The sequence below is a fragment of the Canis lupus genome, chromosome 1, assembly GCF_003254725.2.
Source record: "Canis lupus dingo isolate Sandy chromosome 1, ASM325472v2, whole genome shotgun sequence".
In the NCBI taxonomy this organism is placed as follows: Eukaryota; Metazoa; Chordata; class Mammalia; order Carnivora; family Canidae; genus Canis; species Canis lupus.
In genome coordinates, this window is record NC_064243.1 from 55,088,300 (window position 1) to 55,106,306 (window position 18,007).

Here is an 18,007-nt window from a genome sequence, read left to right on the forward strand (position 1 = left end):
AATATTTCTTAAGAGATGTCCACCAGGACTGTGCCCAAACTGTTCATGTGATGAGGACGAGTTTAGTTGCAGCCACAATGCTTTCCTCGTAACCAGAGGGCCCCAGCCTCAGACGTGTGTGCCCACTAATTGACACATTCCTGCAGATATGTGGTTGGGACCGAGATGAGAATGGGGAATTCCAGAAACCCGAAAGTTGTCTTGACTTGTTGGCCAGCTTCAGCATTAATGGAAACGCCTAACTGGATATGTGAACCTGGGCCAGCGGGAGCCTCAAATGGCTGAAGATCTAGGTATAAATGGCTCAAAATACCAATAAGCGCTTCATGCCTTACATTTAACATCAATACCTTATCACTTGGATAAAAAAAAGATGGTTTTGTAGATCTGTTTGAATCCTCATGACCACTCACTGGGTATTCAGTGAAAGACCCAGTGTCTGGCTGAAGGCTGAGATTGAAGGTTCTAGATAGACTCAAGAGTTTGGCAGGCGGGGGATAGTACCAGCCACTAGATGCCGCTGTTTCGCCGACGCTGAGCTCATCAGAAGCTCCCAGAGGTGTGAGTTCTAGAGGATCACAGGTTAACATCAGCAAAAACCTCCTGCTGAGAAGCTAAAGATCACTCTCAATTCCAGGGAAGTCTCTTCAGTGATGGGCTCTTTTGAAGAACTTACTTAGATAAGCAAATTAATATCAATTTTCTTGACATTTAGACCTGATATCTTTGTTAATAAAAACAGCACCACACAAATTCAAATTTGTCCCATTCATTAGTTATACTTTCATCTAGTAAAGATGAGCAACGTATTTGTAAGGAATGGAGCAAATTATTGCTCACATTTGGCATTCTTACACTTTGAAGGTTAATATATTTGGTTCCTTTTCTTTTTTTTTAAGTGAGACCAATTTATATTCTCTTCTCCCTGGCTTCAGCAAACATTCTGTTGATCTTGTAGCAAGTGTTTCAAAGTAGCTGAAGCTTTAGAGGGGCTGGCCGGCCTGCTGGCCCATGGGTGAGGACCCACCTGGCCACAGTCCTCTGGAGGCAAGTGGGAGTCCTCCTGGATCCAGTCCTCCCTCAGCCGAGGCCCCTTCAGCTTTATCAGAGAGAGCACAGACCTTCCTTAGGACAAACTCAGTGGAATCAGGGCCCAGAGAAAGACCTGAAATATTCCAAAATTTTTTTATACTCACAGTGCTCCCGAGGCACATCAGCCCTGGGAGCCGTGGTGAGATCCTGGTTCTTCTCTGTTCCTGGGGTCCCTCGCATGCTTTTCCACTTGGGCCACGCAAGCGGCCTGACTGCAGCCTGCATCTGTGGCAGGAATCTGCAGACCCTCCCTTTTCCCTTGAAGGGAAAGACCAAGCCCCTTCATCTTGTCCCAGACAGGAGACCAGCGGGCCACGGCGAGCACTGGGAACGCCCTTCACATGCCCTGCCAGTACTGCAACATGGACTGAGTCAGAGAGGGGAAAGTCCTCATGCCATACTTGCATATTGGGAGGGGGTGGGGTGAGGGAGGCGCTGGGTTAGTGCACACGCACACAAGCATTCTGTTCTCCACATTCCTTTCCGTCCAGTGGCCCTTCTGCTGGTTGAGCAGCCCGGCCACCTTCTGCAGGCAGTCAAGCTACTTGCTGGGGCCTGGCCTGTGCCAGAGACAGTTCTGGGTGCTACGGCCACCACACTGACAGTGGGCAGGGGTCCCTGTTCCCTCGACAGTTCAAAGCCACTGAAGGAAACAGATAGTAAACCACGAAGCAAATAGAGAAATCACATGAGTTCGGGGGGGTGCACACTGTCCCCCAAATAAAGCAGCTCACGTGATAGAACCTATGGGGAAGGTGACTGGGTGGCAGGTGCCACTCACACAGCTGCTCGGTTCCACAGGTGTTGACCCAGACCCACCTCATCCCCACAGAAACTGAAAGTTCCAGCCTGGCATCTTGTGAGCCCAGGGGACCAGAGTCCGACGCCCTCTGGTTGAACCGGGTCCATCTCTTTGAGCCCTGGGGGCCACTAAGACAGCTGGACCTGTCCCTGGGGCAGCTGAGGGCCAAACACACATTTGACCTCAGTTCCCCAACTCGGGCCAAGTGGTGATTACACCTGAATGTTCTGGGTAGTTTTCAACCCATTACTTTGTCTGCACAGGTAATGCTGCAGGGATGTTAAAAATTACCTTGGTAAATCTCCAAAGATAATTCTGTGCCTTTGATCCCACAACACACAAATATCCACAAAGCTTGAATTCCGTCCCCAGACCAAGTAACGCCACGCGTGTCGATTTTACCTAGTTTTGTGCCTCCTTGGTCCCCGTCATCATCGTGGCGTAGGACTTCTTAGATCTCGGAGAGTGCTGGACATTTCCCCGGCTTGCTCTTTTTGTGAGTGTGTTGGGAAATCATTCACAACACCTCCTTCGCTTCAGTAAGTGACACAACCTGTTTGCAAATGACAAGTCCCTGGGGCTGCTTATCTGGGAACTACTTGACTCTCAGGGAAAAGATCTGCCAGCAAGATTTGGAAAGGTAGGCTGGGAGAGAGCCTGGCGTGGCTGAGAACATTTTATAAAGACTCCTACTGAAGTCTTAGTTTTCAAACAAAAATAGCATAAGCTCATTTCAATGAAAAAAAAAGTCATCTCGTGGAACTTAAGAAACAACAACAACAAAATAACAAATAAAAAGAAACAAAAGCAAGCAGATTCTGAACTGTAGAGACACACTGGTGGTTGTGGGACAGGAAGAGGGAGAGAGGGACGGGGAGAGGCCTTGACGGGAGTTGGGGTGCACACAGGGAGATGAACACTGCGTCGCATATGGAAGTGTTAACTCTCTATATTGTACACTTGGAACTAAGATAACACTGTGTGTTCATTATACTTCAATGAAAAATTAAGAAATTAAAGGAGTTAAAAGAAAAAAGGAAAAAGCATACACACATGTGGATATGTGTATGTGAATATAAGCACACAGAAACATACATGTGCACACCTACGTACAGTGAGTCTACAAGCAGACTCACACCAAACTGTGGAGGCCGAGAAAAAATAAGGCCATCCCACCTAAAGTTTAGCATTAACACAAATACAGCCATCTTAGGCCCCTGTGAATAAGAGCTGAACTTTATGGGAAAAACTGCAGAATGTCCTCAATGTCCTCAGCAGAGAATCCCATATCAGAAAGACAACAGAGCCCACTCCCGTGGTAGAAAGCCCCATATTAGAATGAGAACAGAGCTCAATGCCCTTGAAAGCCCACATCAGAATGTAAACAGAACTTGAGAAATTCTTCCACCCCTTCTGAAAATCCCCTAGACCAGCCTATAAAAAACCCAGCTGTAACCCACTTAAGGGTTCAAGTCCCTGCTCCGCTGTGTCGGGTATACTTGGACCCAAGCGTGAGCTTGCTAATAAACCCTCGTGCGCTTGCATCGGTGTTGGCTCCTCGGTGGTTTCTCGGATTCGCAATCTTGGGCACAACACAAACCCTTCTCTGGATGACAGAAGTGTGGAAGGAGGGAGCGTGTGTCCTGTACTGGAGGCACCTGTATACTATTCTCGTATTTTTAGAAAAAGCATTTAATTTTAAAAAGAATGCAGGTTTTTAAAGGAAAATGGATTTACATAAAGAATTTTTGTTACAAAGAACTCTAAACAGGGGCACCTGGGTGGTTCAGTGGTTGAGCATCTGCCTTTGGCTCAGGGTGTGACCCTGGGGTCCTGGGATCGAGTCTCACATCGGGGTCCCCACAGGGAACATGCTTCTCCCTCAGCCCATGTCTCTGCCTCTCTCTCTCTCTCTGTGTCTCTCATGAATAAATAAAATCTTTAAAAAAAAAAAAACCTCTAAACATTAAACTAAAACTCCAGATTACATTTAGGCCTCTGATTTAATCATTAACCTAGTCCCCTCTTAGCTTCTCTTGAATGTTCTCAGGCCCCACCTGCTCCCCAAGCCAGTGGTTTACAAAGCAAATGTAAACAGGCCACCAGAAACCACCGGAGCTGCCAGCAGCCCTACTCACGCTTCCTGTGTTTCCACACGAGCCTAACTCTCCGTCCTGCCCCGCCCCGCATGCCGAGCAGGCCATCCTTTGGAAGCAGGCGATCCTGCCCCTGTGACCCTGCTGCTCCGTGATCACTTATCCCTGAGCTGGTCCCACACGGGATCAGCAGCTCCTTGAGCCTGGCCTGTCTGTGCTAAGCTGAAAAGAAGTGAGATGTGTGGTTGGGCCCCCGGAGGCAGCCTGGCAGCCAGCTGCACAGAGGGCTCCCCACATTCTGCTACTGTTCCGAGTCCTGCTCTGCACTGGCCACAGACAGACGTGCGGTGGAGAGAAGACAGGGCCCCCTCCCCAGACGGCTGGGGCCTGCTCTCAGGGGTGGCCGGCATGATCAGATGGTGCTTTCTGCCCCCCGAGGAACAGAGCCCCCCTGTCTGGGAGATAAACCACGTCCCTACTTATGCTGTTCAGTCAAGAAGCAGCTCCTGCCCCTCTGTGACAGGGACGCGCAGTGGGACTGCAGGCCACGACGGGGTGGGGAAGTACTCTTTTGCTCTGTGGAGGAGAAATCAGGCTGATGATGTGTTTTGAGAACCCGGAGGGATTGTGACTCACAAGGTGAGTAAGAATTCTGTGCTTACAGCGTGGGCCTGGGTTCGGCCAGTGGGGCTGCATGACGGGCGTTCCCAAGGAGGATGCCCAGCTGCTGTGAACCCAAGAACCTCTGCACGGAGACGTCTCCTGAGAGTTCTTAGCCAGCCGAGAGAGGGTAGTGCACCTGCTGGGGCGGCTGGCCTTCTGAACTGGACAGCAGGTGGGCCCCTGGACTCGGGACCGAATTTTCTTGGGAAAATGAGCTGTGTGGGGGTTCTACAAGCAAAATTGGGTTTTTCCAAGTAACCCCTAATATCTTGGTTTTTAAACATGTTATGTTCAGCCTATGTCATGGTATTTGCTATATCCCTGGTGGCCATGGCTTGAGCTCTGTTTTGTGAAGTGGGATGGGAGCAGGGATTTAAGGGGCGGTCACGCTCCTGGCCTTCAGACAAGTTTCTTACCTGCATCTTTCCCTTGCCCCTCAGCAGACTGGATGGGCCAAGCAGCCCTTTCACTGCCTCCCCAAGGCGGTTCCTTTGTGTTCTGAGAGCTGCATGTTTGACCCCTTCTCAGCAGCTCTTTACTGAGCACCCACTGGTGCCGTCACCGTGCCGAGGAGCCTCTGGTCCTCCAGGTCTACCGCAGAAAATATGATGTACAGTTTAAAATAAACCCATAGAAAAGCCTTCCTCTGCTGCACTCAAGGTGGTCGGGGGCTTGAAATGTCCGTGCACGTCCTGCAGCCTCATGGGGGCTCTGGCGTCTGGAGGAGCCGTGGGTACTCTGCAGGGGGCCAGGCGGGGAAGCTGGGGAGCACCCGGGGTCTGGCCATCTGCAGCCAGGGGGCCTGGGGTCTGACCGGCGTTTGGCCCTGTGTTTATACTCTGCATGCAGTAAATATTTTTGGATTTAGAACATCGATTCTACCAGAATAAGAGAATGCATAACTTGTGAGCGTAACCTTCCCAGAAGGGACTGAACATTCTGTGAGTTCCACTATAAAGTCATTTACTGATGTGGCCTGGTGTCCGGAAGAGCCAATTTATTGAAACTTTTGCAAGCCCCTGTGCTTCTGGCATCCAAAGTTAGGATTGGTGTCACTTACCGGAGCTCTTCCTTATTACCACACGCTTTCAATAACTAAGCAGCTATAACTTCTCTTTCATCTTAGTGAGGGGTCTCTGAAACCTTGTCTCTTGTCCTTCAGACCCACTCCCAAAGAATAAAGATAGGTGTGTGTATGCATGTCTCTATGTGTGTGCTTACGTGTATATGTGTACTTACATGTGTGTGCACATGTGCATATATGTAGGATATATATGTAGGGGTGTGCATGCATGTATGAATATGTGCACACAGATGCATGTGTGCATGCACAGATGTCTGTGCATGTACATGTATGAGTGTGTGCACACAGATGTGTGTGTAGGTGTGTGTACGTGTGAGCATGTATGGGTATGTATGCATGCACATATATGCATGTGTATTGTGCATGTGTGTGTGCACATAGGTGTGTGTGCATGCATATCTGCATGAAAGTGTGTGCATATTTGCCTGTGAGTATGTATGGGCATGTATGGGTGTGTGTGTGTGCATGCACGTGTGTGTGTGTGTGTGTGTGTCAGTGTTTACCCTGTTCCTCCCTAGCTGGTAGGCAATGAGGGGAGTGAGGGAGCAAGCATAGTTCAGGGCTGGGTTTATTACATAAATGATGTACTCCGGATATACCGCCAAGCTACCTGTTTCTCTTACCACCTCACCTACCTTCACTTTCACACGCGAGTCCACACATCTACCTGGGATTTGGGCAACAAGGAAAGCTCCCCATCAACCTCACGGTCCTTTGTAAAATATGCTGTTTTTCAGTGACAACACGGAACTGTTTGCCATGGGAGCACAGGGCCGGTTATAAAATCCCCCAGGAGAGGACTTGCCGTGAAGATGCCCCCATGTGACATAGATGAGACAGTGGTTCACTTCCTCATGACCCCCAGCACACTCACGATGACCGCTTGCACCTGTGCTGAGGCAGACCCGGCCATCCCCTGCCACCGTCTCAGGTCGAGCGGCTGAGCGGGAGCTGTGTGGCTCCCCAAAACCAGCTAGATGTGGGGAAGTCAGCTCCGATCAGCTGACCGGCTGAGGCTCCTCTGAGCGTGGATGCCTGTTGGTGGGGTGCCCATCCGAGGCCTGCCTGCTTCTCCCCAGCAAAGTCCAAACCCGCCACCTTGACGACTCCGTGCACACGGGGCACAGCGCTACTGCAGCCACCAGAACAAAAACTGTCCCAACCTGTTTGGTGCTTGGCTGTGACATCACATGCGTGTTTACACGCGAATCCAATGGTAAGACTGGACAGTGTCTAATTCCTCTTTCTCAGGACATTGGAGGACCAGCATCTGCACTTGGAGGTAGACTGTTTCCTCCCGGGAGTGGGGCTAAGCCTTCTCCCTAACCGAAGGCTAAAATGCCTGTCTCCCCAAGAGCGGTATCAGGAGGTCCCAGGTCACAGGAGGTGCACGGGAGGGTGAGCAGCCCCGGCGCAGCTGTCCCTGAGCCTTGTGAGAGCGCCACTGTTAGGGCGACTTGACCTGCAGGAGGAAGGCAGCCTCACCGTGGGGGCCAGGACCTCCCCCGCTCCCGTGTGGCCTTCTAGCAGGCAAGCCTGGGCCCCTCCAGGAATGTGCCCTCACCACAAGCCGACCATGTGTGAAAATGCACACTTCTTGGAGTGTTAGCTGCCCGACCTGGCTTGACCATTGAAGTGGCCCCCGCCGGACGCCTCCATCTCTAACGCGCCTCCCTGAGTGTTCTCGAGTGTTCTTTGAGTCGAGGGAGCAAGTGTTGGAGGCCTGCTCTGGTGCCAAGTCTCCTGGTCGTCTTTTATTGAAAATGAAGTCGGCCACCTTATCGTGTCCTGCATGCATGCTAGTTCCAGCTCCTGGTCACGGAGGATGTGGGCCACCTTCTTCTGACCTAACTTTGCACGGGCAGCTCCAGGGGGGCAGGATTGATGGCTACTGCAGCCTCCCGGGGCTCCCCTTCCCCACCCTGGGATGACCTCCTGGTGGAGTTACAGGGACTTCAGCTCCAGTAGAAGCCTCTAGAGAGTGGGTGGGTTTGCAAGGGGCAACACACAGGGCTGGTGTTCACTTTGGATATGATTCCCAAGCTGGCCCATCACAGCTGAATCTGTGTTCCCTACTGTCACCACCTCAGTGAAGTCAACGTGAGGGCCCTTTGATGGGCATGTCCAGGGCCAGCCGTGATAGGACGGGTTGCCAGATTCAGCTACTGCTCTACTTCTATAGCAAGAAAACTCATTTTTTAGTTTTTTCCTTCAATTGCATCCCTAAGCAAAGGCTGCTTCAGTTCTGACAGTCCCAAAGCAAAATTCTTAGGACAGAAGGAGGCAGATTAGGACCAGCCTGAGTCAGATTTCCACCACCGGTCTGATTTCACCCGTGGGGTGGGGTGTTCAGGGAGCACTCACCTGGCACGAGGCCATCCCTGTGGCTGGGACACGGCCGCCCGGGGAGAGCATGCATGGTCCCAGGGCCAGGCGACACCCAGCTGGCTTCCCCTGCAGATAGACCTCGGGAAAACTCTGATCCCCGACCTCTGTGTGTGAGGCCGGCGGGGACGGCTTCCCTTCTCGGAAGAGTCACGTTTGGATTCTCCCAAGGATCTCTGTCGGGGGAGAGCTCATTATACCAGTTCTTTCTTCATTTATCACTCAGCCGCCAGCGATAGTGGGGCCTGAGGAATGTCTGCTTTATGTTTTCAAGCACCAAAAACATACTATTAACTTACTTGCAGTATAACTTTGCCTCAGAGAATATTCTACCAAGAAATCCTGTTTCTCTTCTAAGGTTTGAATCCTCAATCCCGGGTGCGCCGTCTATATTCCCATTGGACCCAACGTGCTCACGTCCTGCACCATCAGTGACCTCAGTGGGGACTGTCATTGGAAGCCCCATGTTTATCTCTGGTCTGAAGGCAATTGTATCTGCCTCACCTGGAGTCCTGCCTGCAAACGTGATTTTTCCTGCAACCCTCTGGCACTGTGCGACCCTGCCCCACTCGTGTCCACTAGTGACGGCCGGCCAGGCTGCGCCACGGCTTCCTCCCACCAGCTGCTTCTGCGAGAGCTTGTCGCATTTGGCAGCTTCTCATACTTAGATCCCTGAGTGCTATTTACTCATCTTGGAGGGCGTATTTACTGTGTGCCAGGAGCTGGGGGAGGATCCAGACACGCTTTCTGGGCGTTAGGGATCCAGGGAGGAAACAGCTTTAGTTGTCCAGATGTGCACAAACTGGCTCCCAAAGAACATCCAAATCCGGCCATTGCCAAAGGCATAGAATTTTCAGGGATCTTTGCCTTTCCCTGTCCCTCTCCAGGAAGGTCTGGTGAAGGATTTCAAGGTTTGCTTTTCAGCTCAGGCTCACTCTGCATTTTCTTGGAAGGCCCAGCCAGGAAGGAATACTGGATTCCCACCAAAATGCCTCAGCTCACCCGGGACCCTGACCCTGGGCTGGCCCTTTGGAGTTGTCCAGCCAGGCCTGGGAGGGAGTGGGGGTGGGGGTGGCCTCCCAGGCTTGGGCCGGTCCTCAGAGGGCGGCACTCCCAGTGGTAGGGACAAGGCCACTGTCGGCTTCATCAGGCTGCATTTACTGCCTCATCCCTCCTGATAAATAACAGGTGACATAAACTGAGCCAGCTGGTATTCTCAACACTTGCAATTTTTTATGTCTATAGTATAATTTATAATGTTTAACAAAAGCCTGTTGACACCTCCATTGAGATGCTGTGCATTTATACACTAATACAACATGATGTCAGCACAGACTTGAAGAGATGCCGGGGTCATGCCAGAGCTCAGGCCAAGTTCGAGATGGAAAGTGTGTTACAGTTACTAGCCCTGGTCATTTGATCTATGGACCATCGCAGGCGCTCATCTCCGGAACCGTTAGTGTGAAGCCGGCCTTCTAACACTTTCATTGTTGGATAAAAGTTAGCATTTGACGATTTCCGTTGTCTCCAGGAGAGGCGATTGTTGCTCCTGTTGCTCCTGTTGGAGAGGACATCCTCCAAGTCATTCTGTTTCTCCTGCGGGTGTCCCGTGCGTGCATCACCTAAGGCTAGGCTTGGCGCTGAGGACCGTGAACTCCACTGACTCACCCCAGAAACGTTCCCTCCTCTCTCAGCTTGGGGGCAGCTCCTGGGTTGTCAGGGGTCTGGGCTCCTTCTGTCCTGTCCTCACCTGGCAGCTCACAGTCACTCTCTTTCTGGCTTCAAGAGCCACCCAAATACCCTCCACACAGCAAGGAGGACGAGAAGGCTGACCCCTGCCGCCCAGGACCTTCTTGGATGCTCTCCTTTTCACAGTCTCTAAAGACCCAGAGAGAAAGATTTTTTAACCCCCAAAAAGGGCCCAGCAGCTTCCAGAATCTGTTCCCAGTGATAGATTATGTAAGTCATTGTGGTTTCCTGTCATCATGGGGTGTGAGTCTGGGACTACTCCTCACCCTCCCAGCCACGCCTTCTTTGAGACGCAAGCCAGATGTCACCCGGTGCCACACAGATGTGGGTGCCACAAGGATGTGGGTGTCCACCCCAAAGCTGGGGAGCTAGGGCGTTCTTGCAAAGAGTCTGAGCCGTGGCTGGTGCAGGAGTTGGAGCCAGCCCTGCGTGTCCCTGGCAGCCCCACTGCCCAGATGTCCCCAGGCTGCACTGCCCACCAGGGGCCCCAGGCTTAGACGAGAGGGTGCCGGAAGTGTTTTACTCAGTGTGGCAGGTTCAAAGCCTGGGTCCTGAGTGGGCAGTGCAGAGGTCCCCAGCATGGGTGCCCTGTCAGAAGCACCTTCACCCCTGGTGTCTTTGTGGGCAGGAGCCTTATATCAACGTCTGCTGACTCTGCCTGGAAGTCCCTGACCACTCGGGTCTGGGGGACAGCCCTGCTGCTCACCGTGTGCATGCTTCTATGGCTCAGCAGTGTCTGTGCTCATCCACTGGGCATTGGTAAAGCATGATTTCCAAAAACATAAAATCATAACTCTCATGCAAATTTTCAACAGACACGTATCACAGATTTTATTCACATCATTAATCAATGGGGGAGCCAGACTGTTACAACTAGTTCAAAAGAGAATTGGAAAAACAGAACACATACAGCTGGCTCTTAAATTGGGGGGGGGGGGTTGGGGCACCAGTCCCCTGCCCAGGTGAAAATCTAGTTATAAATTTTGATCACTCACAAAGCATACTAACAGCCTGCTGTTGACCAGAAGCTTTACCAATCATGTGGATGGTTGACTATCACATATTATACAAAATATAATTCTTTTTCTTATGACAAAGTAAGTTAGAGAAAAGAAAATATGAAAAGGAGAAAATATATTTACAGTACTGCAATTATTGAAAAAAATCCATATATATAAGTGGATTCATGCAAAGCTGTGCTGTTCTAGGGTCAACTGTATGTTTATGTGTGTGTGTATACATATAGCACAAATACACATACAGAAATACAGTCAACAATGTTGAAGTAAATTTTCTTTTTTTTAAAGATTTTGTTTTTTGAGAGAGAGAGAGATCGAGAGAGCAGAAGCCAGAGGGTGCAGCAAGAGGGAGAAGGAGTAGCAGGCTCCCCACTGAGCTGAGATCATGACCTGAGCTGAAGGCAGACACTTAACTGATGGAGCTAGCCAGGTGCCCCTGAAGTAAATATTCTAATAGATGTGAAATCGGTTAAAATATCTAAGAAAAAAATAGCATTGGGGGTGATCTTTTCTACAGGAAATCTTTGCCTCTTTACTGAACAAAACTCATTTTGCTTTACTGTGGACAAAAATAATTTGCATTAGCATCCATTTTCAGTAAGTTAGCTTATTATCCCTGCAGACTTGTACAATCGTAGAGTCAGTAAAAGATCGATCCATGAGGCACACACTCCTGTAGAACCACTCCCGACGGCTTACACCCAGTCTCAGTATTTTGCTGAAAGGACACCAGACCATTTGTTTGTCTCACTGCTAAGTCTGGGCAATTTTTCCTGCCAGCAGCTACCTGGCCAGGTGATTTACATAGATTATTAATAATGTTCTTACGCCAATCCTAGGAAGTAGAGGTGTTGCCCCACCTAGCACATGAGCAGTATAGATGTAGTGAACTTACAGTTCCCCAGCCAGTCCTATGTCTCTGGAGAACATAACTAGTACAAAGATATTAACAGTCAGGTGACCAACAGTTGGTAGAGGTAGAGTTTGCACCATACCCGTAGGCATGCTCAGAGTAACAGAAAAATATGGAATAACAGTATGAATTTTTAAAATAAGGGCAGCCCGGGTGGCTCAGAGGTTTCGCGCCTGCCTTCAGCCCAGGGCGTGATCCTGGAGACCTGGTTTCGAGTCCCACGTTAGGCTCCCTGCATGGAGCCTGCTTCTCCCTCTGCCTGTGTCTCTGCCTCTCTCTCCACTCTCTGTGTTTCTCATGAATAAATAAATAAAATCTTAAAAAAAATAAAAATAAAAATAAAAACCATTTGTGAAAGAAGAAAATGAAAGCGGAGAGCTAGCAATGAGGGCTATTAGATGGTAGACGAAGGCCCAACCCCAAAAGCAGGTTTCCTGACCACCCGAAAGCTGCTTCTCTGCTCAGGGCTCTCCTTGCACGTGATTTCTGTTTTGTCAAAGACATTCTGCTCTTCAGTCTGTGAGACCGACCCATGAAGGGCACGGGTAGGGCTGGGCCTTGGCAGTCTAAGGCAGAGAGTGCAGACTCTGACCTCATGTCGGAGCCTCACCTTTTTTCTAGCACACTGTGTCACCTGCACAGTTACAGAGGTTTTTTACGGCCTGCAGATATCCGTGGTCTGAAGTCTCGAGTCACAGACTGGCTTCTGATAACCACAGGTGCACCAGAGGACCTAGGGGACTGACCCACACGGGGTGGGGGCATGGCGGGGGCATTAATCGTGGCTGTCTTCCAGGGGTCCTGGCCTCAGGCAAAGCCCCTTGTCTTGTGTGACCTCCTTTAGGCTTAATGAAAAAGAAGTGTTTATAAAAATGAAGTATTCTTTCAGAAATATAGAAACTAACTCAAATAGTTTTCAAGTATGTGTGATCTAGGATAATCTTCAGTAGATAAAAACTAGTTTGCATTTTATGGCTTTAATTGAAATAGGCATGTCTTCAGAGTCATTGATAATCAAATATAATGTGATGTACAACTTTTATTCTACCTGAATTTACTGAAAGTCAAGTGCACTCAAGTTTCTTCTCTTCCAGAATTTGTCAGCAGGAGAAATAACTGAAGATGACGGAATGTCTCATAATGTCTCATTAAAATTTTCACGAACAATCTACCTATAACCACTAAGAGCTAGTAAATTAAATAGATATGAGATAAAAGTCTCCGAACATACTTTTCAAGAATAATTACATTTTATGGTATGTCTACTTAAAAATATTTTCCTAAATCTTTTTGGTAACTTGGAACCTTAAAATTTTAGTGAATTAAATGGTACAGTCACTAAATACCTTGATCTTTTCCAAAGAAGTTGAAATACTGAAATGCAGATTATCTACTTTTAGAGAGGAACGGAAGCTATTTGAGCCTATTCGTAAACATTTTTGCATAATGTTGAAATATTTACTATGAGCAAGAATATACTTCAGGAAATTATGAGATGTATTTATAAACCTGCCAATCCCCAGAATCCCAGTGTAACAGAGTCCACGATTTTTTCTTGGCTTTTAGTGAAATGAAGGATGTTAAGGGTTAAAATGTGGAATCACTACGTATAATTAAAAACCACTAGAAATAATCAGAGTGAAAGAAAAACTCTGTCTAAGGGAAGTAGACTGCCTTTTCATGAGGAAAGGTGTGAAGGACAGGTTTGTTTTTGGCGTTGTTAAGGAGAAAAGTGAGTAATTCTGTCCCAAGGTGGAATGACTAGCTGTTCCAGAATGAGGAACAAACCCTGAATGGATATAAAGACATTGTAGAAGGTTTGTAGAAAAGGAAACGTGGAAAAGGAATTTTGCATGTGACCAAGCTGGCTGAGGTCACAGCGGATTTAAGTCGTTAAAGAATGAGTCTTGCTATCAAAGTACATGGGCGCAAAATGAAAATTTGTTTTTCTCTTGTTAAGAGAACAAAGTTTTCTTGGACGATTGGTCTGCTTTTGATAAGAGATTGTGAAATGGTTTTCTTTACTTTTCTGGTAACCTGCCTGGAAAGCAAAGATTGCTTTTGTCACCAGAGTGTCCTGACTTCCCATCCTTGTCTGGTCTTTGAGTGTGTGGGATGACGGGTCTGCTCCACAAAGCATCTGAGTCTTCTTCATAACGGTGTAGCCTTCTGTATTTGCCTTTAGCAATAAGTTTGGTTCTTTAGATAATTAAGCATTTTCCATGTCTACATTCAGCTGGGTTCAATAGATAATTAAGCATTATTTCCATAATGACCTGTGATCCTATTTGATCAAATGTTCAAACTTTCTGACATTTTGACAACTGTCCCAAATCTAGCTCTACATGGAGTATTTGTGACCTCAGACTAACTTGGAGATTTCCCAGAAGGTCCCTGGCCGAAGAAGAGATGTCAAGCCAAGCACACCTACGCAGCATGTCGCTTCGTGAGGAAGCGCTGTCGAGCAGGAGGTGATGTAGCCGCCCTGGGTTACGTGGGCTTGGATGCTCGTTACCAGCCTAGGAACCCAGAAGCTGTCTGAGCTTCGTAGAGCTTTGTCAGTACCCAGCTTGTCCACTTACGATCTTCATTTGCTGACCGCCACAGCAATAACTACATTTCCTTATCAAATGCACTCTTATCATATCTTTAATCATAGCCATTTAAAAATAGCCTTTTTGCCATTTGCAGCAACTGCTTTGCTCTGATGTTTTGGCAAAGGTGCCTCATCTTTGCAGAACAAGACTGGACTTGAGCCTCTCTGCAGGGGCCACACCAGGTCCCACCACCACTCAGGGGGCAGCCAAGCCGGGGACTTGCACCTTAGGTCCAGGTCTCACAATTAGAAGGGCTCCTTGAAACACTGGGAACTCTCACCAGCTACAGACCTCGAATTAAAACTGACTAGAGAGGTCACGGCTCTCCCAAGGTCACAGATGCGGACCTTCATCCTCAACGTGAAGCCTTTATTCCTCCCTTTGCTTTCTTGCTATTTTATTTTTCTGTCTGTTAATGCAAGGAAGACAAAGCTCCCTGAGTCTGGTAGCCATCGCTGAGTCCCCCACCAGGGCCGTTGCTGCGTGACAGAGGTCCCTAGGCTTTCTTGCGTAGTTGGTTTTAGATAACAGGTTGCTTTAAAGTCCGTATCAGATCAGTCCACCTGCTGTCCCCGGATCCAGCCGCTAGTGTCCTAGCAAGCGCAAGAAATTGACAGACTAGCCACTTGGCCAAACCAGGCTGATGCCCCTTTGGGCACAGTCTTCAATTTATCTGATACCAGTTGTGTGTCTGTATCCCTCTTGTGGCCGTCGCTGTGGCCTCGCGTGCGCTGTGTTCTCTCCGGGTCTGAAGCCGGAGTTCCCGACCTTGGCAGGACAGCACAAGGTCTCATGCACGTAGAGAAGCAGAAACCAGTGAACAGCCCAGCAGCTATTCAGACCTGGCCTCGTATCCTATGAGTCTCACCAGAAGACCAGAGCCACTCAACTCGGATGCACCCTAGAGTGGCGCTAGTGCTAAAATCTCGGTCAGCCCCTCACGTATGGAAGATAAGAGGAGACAGAGATTGTTAACTTTATTCCTCAAGGAGGCCAGGTGGGCGCAGGGCTGCCAACCGCTTTTGGTCTGTTGCTGCCCAATTGAAATCAATGTTGCTCAAATCAACTCGTAAAATGGTTCCTATGCCTCAGTTTACCTTGTGTCTTCCTCACATGGCTCTTCAGGTTCTCCACCTCTGGCAGATGCTTGATAAATCCAGACGGTGGGGAGGAATAACTTATCCACCTTATACAACTTCCAGTTTTATTATGCAGATTTGCTAAAGTTGACATTGTTCAATCGCCCAGAGGGAAGGAGGAGAGGTCTGAATTTCCAGCTCTCCTTCATAAAAATGATGCTTGACCTTGGATCGTGTAGGGGAGAAAGAAGTTTCTTCCTTTACCCTCCTAAGCTCTCAGCTGGAAATCCCGAGACAGGTTTACAAGGGAAAACCAAGCACGTGTGCATGGGAGACACCCAGGGAGAGTGGCTCAGAGCTCGGGCTTAACCACCATCATTAGCTAAAGACAAGAGGAAGATGGGGTGGGGCGAGCAGTCGTGGGCAGTGGCCAGGAGCCAACGCGGTGAGGCTGTTGTCTTCTCCACTGACAAGATCCTTGTGACTGCGTGTCCTCTCTTCCTAATGCAGGAGGGAGACAGCCCCACAGATGGAGATCTCCTTTACAAATATAATTGTCCCCTACAAACAGGCAACTTCTCTGTTTCAGAGTTTCCCCGTAGCTGCTGTTTCGCAAAATAATCCTTGTGCCAAAGAGGCATTTTTGGGGTGGTGTGTTGTGCAGCTGTTCAGTGGGGACTTTCTGGTACCTGTGTCCCCTGCAAGCTCCAGCCCTCGTTTGGGGTCCAGACTCACCCTGCACACAGGAGGCCCCGCCAGCCCCATCCACCCGCTGCACAGAAGCATGGGCCTGGGCAGGTCCCCACACATGCCCGGTCTGGGAGTCCAGGTCCCCAGGCACTCCGGGCCTTGCAGTTTGTTCTCCCGGGAGCTGGTGTGACCCCAACTGCGTGCTCCACAAACACAACTGCTCACGGTCTGCAAACCAAGCCTGCCTCAGGCTTTCTTGACTCTCTTTAAGACTGGAATGATTGTCATTCCCAAACGGCAGGACCAAACCTGTGGGGAGCTCCTCCTTGCCTGGTTAGGCACATGAAGACTTTTGAGGAGAAACCTCAATCAAAGCAGGGAATAAAGCTTTGAATGGCACAGTTTTGTTTGGATGTAAGGGTGCCCCCTGCCTTCGCTGGGGACAGCAATTAGGATGCGACCATCATGCATTTAGCGCTTTCCCCGTAGAGCACACAGCTTTCATTCTCATCAGCAGGTAGGAGTCTGTCCCCGTCCTGGCTCCATACTCTGCAAGTCCTGTAAGGGCACCGTCCGTCGGCATGAAGGGGCCCATGCGGGCGGCCACAAGGCTGCTCCCCCAGGCAGGAGGTTATTCTGCTGAGGGTGGGACCCGGTTCTCTGCTTCTCAACATCGAATACGCAGCTGTCTCTGTAGCTTCCAAGACAGAGGAGCTGGATTTGCAGACCCCAAACTAGTGGGTGGCCAGGAAAGGCCAGGGCAGGAGCTGAAGGACACGGCCACTGGGGTTCGTCCAGTGCAAACGTCCAGTGTGCAGCTTTCTCGAGCTCACGACGGCCTCTGTTTTCTTGGACTTGTCTGAGAACGTGTTTTATTCCACGACTTCACCATAAATTGTGTGTTGCCGGGTATTAGTTTTAAGGTATTATTCCATGTGATCTTATTTTCCCAGATTCAACCAGGATCCTTGGGCATCTCACCCAGGCCAGGGTGCCGTAAGCTCTTGCAAACACTCCCCTCCGCTGCCTCTGTGGCAATGCCCTGCCTGAAGCAAACTATCCAAATATTTTCTGCAGACGCCCTGTACATCTTGGACACATCGTTAGGGTCCCACTCAGAACAGAATCAAGGGGAAAAAAAAGTACAGAATCAAGGAGAACGTTTTCTGATTCCTGGAAGCCCGTAGCCTAAAATGGTCACGAACACAGGACAGGACGTTAGCAACGCATGGCAAATCTGAACAGTACGACCCGTTCTGTGCACAGTGTCTGTGTGTGAACATCTGAAAGATGGTTTTCAGGAAGAGTTTGAGCCTGGGGGGCCCAGTGACACCTCCGGCTGGGTGTTACTGAACAGACGGCCCCCCAGGTCCCTGAATGGTCCCACGCAGAGTGAGAATGTGTCAGCAGTGTCAGGAAAAGGCCTCCTTTTTGAGTCTTATGAAACTTCTTAGCTTTGGGGAAAAAAGTTCTTATCTTGCCTGCAACTGATAATATTCTCAAATTCCTGCAGCGGCAATGTTCCTGGAGCCCATCTTTGTGCCCTTTGCCCTGATCCCAGAGAATTTAGCTCAGATCCAAATTGAAAGAAAGACGCCTCTTCAGGGTACTAAGGCCCGTGGCTCCAGGGAGCCCCATGTGTGTGCAGAGTCCCTCAGGACTGAGGCTGGGCCGCGAGCCTCCTGAGGGCCGTGTGTCCCCGTGGTCTCAGTGGGAGGGAGTGCATGTGTAAGCCAGGGGAAACCGGTTGGTTTGGCAAGTGTGCACACTTCTGTGACTTCCCCAGAGCCAGGCCATGGCTTCTGACGGCTCAGAAGACACTAAGAATGGGCCATCGG

At 49.5% G+C, this 18,007-nt stretch overlaps 1 protein-coding gene and 1 long non-coding RNA gene across 4 annotated transcripts in view; one reads left to right on the forward strand and one right to left on the reverse strand.

Moving 5' to 3' along the window:
- UNC93A (unc-93 homolog A) overlaps positions 1 to 4,603 on the reverse strand; it is a 39,995-nt gene extending 35,392 nt beyond the window's left edge. Inside the window, exons 1-2 of one of the 3 annotated variants that reach the window (XM_025422751.3) lie at positions 4,470 to 4,603; positions 2,297 to 2,447 (exon numbers count right to left, since the gene is read on the reverse strand). The gene's annotated coding sequence lies outside the window, so the exon portion shown is untranslated. Of the gene's footprint in view, positions 1 to 1,027; positions 1,166 to 2,296; positions 4,066 to 4,461 lie in introns of those variants that run through there. The other 2 variants (XM_025422753.3, XM_049114450.1) reach the window with 2 other exon arrangements.
- On the forward strand, positions 4,582 to 17,441 carry LOC112644436 (uncharacterized). Its single transcript, XR_003126382.3, has 3 exons — positions 4,582 to 4,825; positions 12,898 to 13,059; positions 14,143 to 17,441. It is a non-coding gene; the product is annotated as an uncharacterized LOC112644436 (long non-coding RNA).
- Positions 17,442 to 18,007: the final 566 nt, after the last annotated feature.